The 8,371-nt window shown below is 41.8% G+C and overlaps 1 protein-coding gene across 4 annotated transcripts in view; it reads left to right on the top strand.

Annotated features, from left to right (window-relative positions):
* Positions 1–452: 452 nt before the first annotated feature.
* Positions 453–8,371, top strand: part of LOC135509608 (transcription factor SOX-6-like) — a 151,512-nt gene continuing 143,593 nt past the window's right edge. Inside the window, exon 1 of one of the 4 annotated variants that reach the window (XM_064930401.1) lies at positions 453–728. The gene's annotated coding sequence lies outside the window, so the exon portion shown is untranslated. Of the gene's footprint in view, positions 729–1,384; positions 1,703–2,240; positions 2,434–3,060; positions 3,914–8,371 lie in introns of those variants that run through there. The other 3 variants (XM_064930404.1, XM_064930403.1, XM_064930402.1) reach the window with 3 other exon arrangements.

Here is an 8,371-nt window from a genome sequence, read left to right as displayed (position 1 = left end):
ATTTGTTTATCTTTTATAAACAGCGTCATACAAACTAATTAATTAAACAAGTCACCCGGGAACCAATATTTGTTTTAGATAGCCACTCAACGAATGTGTGCCATGAAAGTCATTGACATTAGACAACGCACGGTTGGTTGCATTGACGTTGCTAAAGTGGTGGTAGTCTGATTTCCTTGCCAAATCGTTTCGTTTTTATAAGAAGCAGATTATACACTTCACATATTAAAAATAACCAAAATGAAAACTTGTTTTACTGAAAGCAAACGAGTTATGCACTGTGGTCGTTGTATTTTGAAGCAAACAAGTGATCATTATCATTATAGAAATACCAATAGACCAATTTATTAAACGTGACACACTCTCCCGCTCTCTCTCTCTCGCTCTCTCTCGATCCTTCTCAATGCTTTCATTCTCAGTTTCTCTCGTTGCATCCATTAGGGAGAATGAGTACTCTCCGTGCACGACAACAGTGAACACTCACTCACTTCGCCTCACTTTCAAATTGTTGCACGATCGGAAATGCTTAAAATAGTTATGGGTAGCCAAGATTGACTAGTTTAACAAAGTTACCAAAGAGCCTCTTAAGCGAACCTCACTTCGCGCACCAGAGTGTTAAGTGGCCCATGGCCACACAAGTTGCCTGTATTGCTTTCTCCACTGATACAGACAACATTGTCCTTTGATAATACAACGTGATGCCCACAGACTGGATACACCAAGCCAAGGTAAGAATAGCCCTATTGCTATATCCCAACATTTATATTAATGTGGTGCTTTGTCTGGCCGTGGCTGTGTGTTGCTTTCCAGTCGAAGGCCAATGTGTAGCTTAAGTCCCTGCATCATAGGTTATTAAGAGGTTATTACTGTTTTGTCATTGAGATTGATAGGCTACTATGCCTACACTTACATGTTATTATGAAAGGGAAAATGTCAAATGAGGCGAGTTTGGTCAGTGAACAAATTTCACGTAGCCTAATGATTTGCAACATACGCCTATTGTATTTGTCATTTGCATATAACATTAACAAAATATTGTGCCTACATTGTATTTCAGACTGAACTACTTTGCTAAACTAAGTGTTGTTAAATGCTTATTGTAAAACGATGTCTGTAGCTTAAAGTGATATAATTCCGTACAAGCTGGTTTATGTCAGCACGTTTCACTGTAATAGGCCCACAATCCGTTTAATACAAGTCGTTTTTTCTGCATTCCCCGTTAACTTTGTGAGCGAGCCCCGCAGCATGAAATATAGCTGCCCGGTGGTATTGCAAGCTATTGTAATAGGACGTAGTTTCATGTTCGTCCACATAGTGGTAGCCGGCTACTATTCATCGAAACGACGTGCGCTTTTCTGGCCACAGGGCCACCACCTCAACTGTAAATGCCGAGCCTTTCGGAGTTTGTTCACTGTGCGCTCGGTTGACTTCGGCGCCATGTCCAAATCAGAATTAATTTGATTCAGTTGTAATCAACTGGAAAATGGGAATATTGTCGACGCTGCCGAGTAGGGGATGTCTCTCTCACAAGTTTACTCTCTCTCGGGTCATGGAAACGGACCTTAAAAGAATGCGTGGTGAGTCATAAATTAAAATAGACGTAACCCTTCGTTCTAAAACGGTTCCATTGGGAGACAATACAGAAGAAACAAGACGTTGGTCCCAGCGAGAACACGGTGCGAAGCAAGGGGAACTTCTTGAAGTAAGTTGTTCTCAATTGGAATTCTGATTGCCTAGACTATAGCCGACATTGAATTTTTTTTTTTTCGTGAACGTTTTCAAGTTGAAAACAGCATGTAGCGTAGCCTATAGACTAGACTACTTGTCTCTATATATTTTCTTTTGACTTAGGCTGTTGTTATAGATGATTGCCAAGGCAATACCTATTATGGTGGACAATTACGAAATGTCATTTAATTAATTGTCATATGAGCGTAGCGATTTAGGAGGAGCGTTTATTTAGCCATGCTTCATACACTTCGACTGACATTTAGAACTGTACGTTCTGCCTTGCACTTAACAGTATGGACTTTTTGTAGTCTATCTTGTGAAAGAGTGAACGTTTCTTTGAGGTTTCGTGCGGTGAACTTAATGATACGTTTTACTTGTCAGTGTATAGGAGGACAAGGCGCACTGAAGCATCATAGCCTTTCTGGAAAAGCGAGATAGGTCATCACTTTAGGGAGTTTCCCACATTTACACGCACACACGTTCTCAGATAATGCGTCTCGGAGTGCTGCACGCCGGGTGATAACGTTTTGAAAGGGAGCCCTCGCACGCACTGGCGGTCGAAATGAATTCACGTGCCAGTGACGCGGTTTTAAAACAACAAAAACATTTATTAACTGGATTGTGGTAATATCCGGATCAATGCCACACATATTTATTTATTTTTGATCCCTCTAACTTGTTGACACTGAGAGTGACATCCAGGTAAGAAGGACACGCAACGTTCCACCCCATTTTTCTTCTAATTAACCTAGCATATAATTGAAATGCAGCAGCCTCATTGCTATTTGGACACATTTCAAATCCATGATCTAGAATTTAAATAGTGCCTTTATTCTTCAGTTTAAGTTTAATTGTCTGTGCTCTCTAGCTAGCCAATAGAGAAGCACATTCCCGTTGTAAGCGAGAGTGTCCGTTTGAAAAACAATCCGACGACGGGACCCTTCGCTGGGGTGAAGTTGATCTCGTATGCCAATTTGTTTTGAGCAGGTGCTGTGGGTTAAAGTTCCCTCATAAGGTAAAGTGGCATTAGAGTGCAGTCCACGTTCAAATGGCAGACTTATAAATAGGCTGCCAATTCAGCACATTGTCCCGGGACGTGCTACCCACTGTCTGAGCAACCATACAGTCGCGGCGCACCTGTAGCTCGCCTGGATTTAGTTATGGACCGTTCATTTGTCGTTTCAGCGCACAAATACCGCCTCCCGCATCGTTCACACTAAACCTTTACAGTATATAGCCTATTCATTATGTCAGTCCCATCAAACACGTTCATATAGGTTAGCCTTCTAAGTGCCCCCAACTATGTAGGCCTATTAAAACACAGAGCTAATATGATAAATACCTTCAAGAAGTAATACAAAAAAACACAATAAACCTTGCATTGAGAAAACTGTGACTCATTGTCATTTGATAATTAGGCTATGATTAGCACCAGGCCTGGAATTTTTTGATTTTAGGGGCAAGGCCATTTTCCATCAGGGGGTTCCTAATCTGCCAGGTCACCAAGGTCATCTGCTGGGGTACCAAGACCATTAACAAACATAGGCAATTGATTTGATTTGATTGATTTGAAAACCAAAAAACGTACATAAATAGTTAGCCTACATGTCAAAGTGTAGGTGATAGACATTGGCTACAACCTGTCATGTCCAGACTTATGCTGACATGAGGGAGGTGCTTGAAAATACATGTTGGGAGCCAGGCCCAACCAATCAGAATGAGTTTTTCCCCACAAAAGGGCTTTATTACAGACAGAAACACTCCTCAGTTTCATCAGTTGTCCGGTTGGCTGGTCTCAGACGATCCTGCAGGTGGAGAAGCCGGATGTGGAGGGGGTGGGGGGGGGGGGGCGTGGTTACACCTAGTCTGCGGTTGTGAGGTTGGTTGGACGTACTGCCGAATTCTCTAAAACGATGTTGGATGTGGCTTATAGTAGAGAATGATCATTCAATTCTCTGGCAACAGCTCTGGTGGACATTCCTGCAGTCAGCATGCCAATTGCATGCTCCATCAAAACTTGAGACATCTGTGGCATTGTGTTGTGTAACAAAACTGCACATTTTAGAGTGGCCTTTTATTGTCCCCAGTGCAAATTGCATCGGTATAATAATCAGCTTCTTGATATGCCACGCCTGTCAGGTGGATGGATTATCTTGACAAATAATAAAATGCTCACCAACAGGTATGTTAACATTTTTGTGCACAAAATTTGAGAGAAATAAGCTTTTTGTGCTTATGGAAAATGTGTGTGTGTACAGGTCATGTGTGTGTATGTAAATATATATATAGATAACTTAAGATGCAATTTGGTTTGTGATTGTGTAGATAATATCATATAAAACAACGGTTATTATATATATTTTTTAGATTCTCTGCACTTGACCTTCAATACACTTTGCTTTTCAGCATTTCTTCACCAGAATATATCAGAACTTCAAAATAATTGAAACAGTTTTTGAAGTTCAATCTATAGTGCTAAGTGACTTGTACATTTTTAAGGCTCAAGTTGTCTTTTAAGAAAATATATGATAAATGCTGATGTCAAATGAGTTGCTATTGGCAGCAGAGTGAAAGAGTAGATCCTGTTAGCTTTCTCTTTCATCTAGGGTGACATTCTCTTGGCAATAGGAAAAGGGGCAAACGGTTGCAGGCGACTTACAGGTGAGGGCATTTGACAGCTGAGAGAGAGGGGGAGAGAGAGTGAGAATGTGAGTTATGGACTACTTAGAGATTGGTACAATTGGCTGCACTCATTAGCAGCTTGCCTGCAGCCTTGTTGATGGTTATAACCATGGTAATAACATAGAAATGGCCACAGGTGTATTTCATTAAGACACAATAGTTTTCGTAGTGCCTAAAACACATGTGTTAATGAATACATATTTATTAATGTTGCAAGTTTTTTCATCCTTATTCTGACCCTGTTCTTTTGTTGTCATTTTGTTTGGCTTATCCTTATTTGATTAAGCGCATGCTGCTACTAAACACTATGCATTTAATATATTTGTATTACTTAAATTACGTCCACATTTGCACTTTTTCCCTCTGCGTGTTGTTTTGAGATTAAAGGTGTCATTCAGAAAGCTTTATTCTTGTTAGTGACAGAGCCAGAAAGTCATAATTATTGGTTGTTGATCTCTTTCAAAGGACACCAGAACCCAAATTGGACATGTGTTGTACAAACAGACATTAAACATTTAGCAGTAAGTATTTCTCTCCATCTCGTAAGTACATATTAGCCAGCCTATACTTATCTGCGGCTGTACGACACACCCAAATTGCAGTCTTGCTGCTGAAAAAGAAAGGATGAAGCTCTAGTGAATGAGCACTTGAAGTACAGTGGCACATGCCTGTACCTTCTTTACCCACAATGCCAGTTGAGGGTGGATTGAATTGCTTTCTATTTTCCCTCCACCATATAACCTTGGAACCCGATTTCCCATTTTGCCAGTTTTATTTTTCCTGCTCACTTTCACTGGCTGTAATGACCCATACTTTTTGTGGGTGCTGCTCTTCAGAAGTAGGATCTTAATTTGATCATTCAGTTGCAGGAGAACTTTCTGCAATGGAGGAAATATAAAAATTGTAGTGTATTTGAGGTTTATTAAAAGAGAGAGCTTTGTATTAGAGGTTGACCGATTATGATATTTCAACGCCGATACGATACCAATTATTGGAGGACCAAAATAAGCGGATACCGATTAATCGGCCGATTTTTATATATATTTTTAACTATGACTAATTACAGATATACTGAATGAACAATGAACCCTTTAATTTTAACTTAATATAATACATAAATAAAATCTATTTAGTCTCAAATGAATAATGAAACATGTTCAATTTGGTTTAAATAATGCAAAAACACATTGTTGGAGAAGAAAGTAAAAGTGCAATATGTGCCATGTAAAAAAAGCTAACGTTTAAGTTCCTTGCCCAGAACATGAGAACATATGAAAGCTGGTGGTTCCATTTAACATGAGTCTTCAATATTCCCAGTTAAGAAGTTTTAGGTTGTAGTTATTATAGGAATTATGACGCCTCAACTATTTCTCTCTATACCATTTGCATTTCGTATACCTTTGGATATTGGATGTTCTTATTGGCACCTTAGTATTGCCAGCCTAATCTCGGGAGTTGATAGGCTTGAAGTCATAAACAGCACTGTGCTTCAAGCATTGCTAAGAGCTGCTCGCAAACGCAGTAAAGGGCTGTTTGAATGAATGCTTACGAGCCTGTTGCTGCCTACCACCGCTCAGTCAAACTGCTCTATCAAATATCAAATCATAGACTTAATTATAATAAGCACACAGAAATATGAGCCTTTGGTCATTAATATGGTCAAATTCGGAAACTATAATTTTGAAAACATAACGTTTATTCTTTCAGTGAAATACGGAACCATTAATCTAAAGTTGCGGCCGGCTGCAACAGAGCCTGGACTCTAACCAGGATCTCTAGTGGCACAGCGATGCAGTGCCTTAGACCACTGCACCACTCGTGAGGCACGGATAACCTGCTTTTTAAGTACACCGACCTTGCTGAGTACACCGACCAGTACACTGACCAGGAAAAAATGTGTACTTACATCTAAGTACACCGACCAGGCAAACCAAATCTGTTTTAATATAGAAAAGCTGTCAGGTGAGTCGGGCGGCATTGATCTGTCCCAATCCAACAGACAGATGTTAAACTCAACTCCCCGGCCCATAGGAATCTGGACACTCGCAAAGCGTAGGAGATTGGGGAGGCAGTCTGGCCACCCTTCATCTATCCGAGAAGATCCGATCCAACTATCAAACAGCTTTGCCCTGCTTGAGAAGGACCTACCAGCCCCCAGGAGTCAGCACGGATCCTGGGTGTATACCAACAGCCGGCTGCCGCCCAGTGGCCCCCTCCCCCACGAGCACGACAGTTCAGCAGGTTGGTGACTCAAAACAAAAGGGTCTCGGGCCATCCTCCACCTTCCTGGGGTTTCCGACGCCATCCTCTGTGGCTGGCGCAAAGAGTCAGGCTAGCCTGGCTTGAAGCCTCCATCCCCCCCTGCCCGAGTCAGTCCCAAACCGCTCCCCCTCTTCGTTCCCCATCGGATTCCATCATGACCACCATCATTGTGGGCAGATCAATGATAAGAGATTTTAGCCTGCCTACGGTCTGTAGACCGACCAAGGTCCACTGTCACCCAGGAGCCGGTGTCCATGACAGGAACTCCCTCTTCTGGCCAACTACTCCAATATTGACACCATCGTCACTCACATAGGTTTTAACGACCTTTGTTTTAGGCAGTCTGAGGACTACCAAAAAAATGTCAACAACCTGCTAGCACAGGGTAGATGATTATCTCTGGCCCCTCCCATGCTACTGATAGGGTTTGGAACTTTTCAGCCAACCCGTTGTTAAAAAAAAGAGATTGGATTCACCCTAACCACAGGGATTCCCGGATTATTTCCAGTAATATCACAAACTGTTTTTGAGATTGACATACAGGGTCTGGTAGTTCTCCAGTTCTCTCTGTCAGAATATGCAACAGAGGACTTGGAAAGCATATTAACTCCTGTAGAAATGGCAGTTATTGTGAGTAACCTCTTTTATGTTCCTTTAACTCCACCTTCTGGTGAGTTTATACAAACTGTCATCTCCTACTATTCTGATAGATTAGAGACTGTCAGAAAGTGTGGTAGTACCGTTAATAATTCGTTTGTTATTCCACTGGTTACCTCGAGGCAGATGCCTCAGGGGCAGAGTGGCCCACCCATGGTGCTTTTACATGTTAGAGCAATCACTAGTAAAACCTTTCTCGTGAATGACCACATTACTGAGCGCAATGTTGATTGTATATTTCTCACTGAAACATGGCTGTCTTCAGGCTGTAGTGCCACTCTTATTAAAGCCCCCCTCCGGACTACAGCTTTTCATACTCTATCAGAAAAGGGAAAAGGGTGGGGTGACAGCCTCTATTTTTACTAATGATCTCAGCTGTAAGGACATTTCGTTTGGCGATGTCACGTCCTGACCTGATATCTCTGTATTCTTTAAATTTTGGTTAGGTCAGGGCGTGACGAGGGTGGGTACGCTAGTTTTTGTATTGTCTAGGGTTTTTTGTATGTCTAAGGTTGTTTTTATGTCTAGATTTTTGTAGGTCTAGGGCATTTGTATGTCTATGGTGGCCTGATATGGTTCCCAATCAGAGGCAGCTGTTTATCGTTGTCTCTGATTGGGGATCATATTTAGGTAGCCATTTCCCTTTTGGTGTTTGTGGGATCTTGTTCTATGTTTAGTTGCCTGTCTGCACTATTCATATAGCTTCACGTTTCGTTTTGTTATTTTGTTCAGTGTTTCATTCTGTAAATAAATAAGAAGGTACGCATACCACGCTGCACCTTGGTCCGATCCTTATAACGAACGTGACAGAAGATCCCACCACAAAAAGACCAAGCAGTGTGTTCAAGAGGAGTGGACATCCTGGGCTTGGGAGAAAGATGAGTGGAGGACATCCTGGACCTGGGAAGAGGTAATGGCAGGGGACAAGATCCTGCCATGGAAGCAGGTGGACATAGCACAGGAGGAATGGCGATGATACAAGGGGACATGGCTAGCACGGAAACCCGAGAGGCAGCTCCCCACATTTTTTGGGGGGAGG

Source organism: Oncorhynchus masou, chromosome 22, assembly GCF_036934945.1.
Source record: "Oncorhynchus masou masou isolate Uvic2021 chromosome 22, UVic_Omas_1.1, whole genome shotgun sequence".
In the NCBI taxonomy this organism is placed as follows: domain Eukaryota; kingdom Metazoa; phylum Chordata; class Actinopteri; order Salmoniformes; family Salmonidae; genus Oncorhynchus; species Oncorhynchus masou.
Note: the sequence above shows the minus strand (reverse complement) of the source record. Positions and strands in the feature narration are given on the sequence as shown.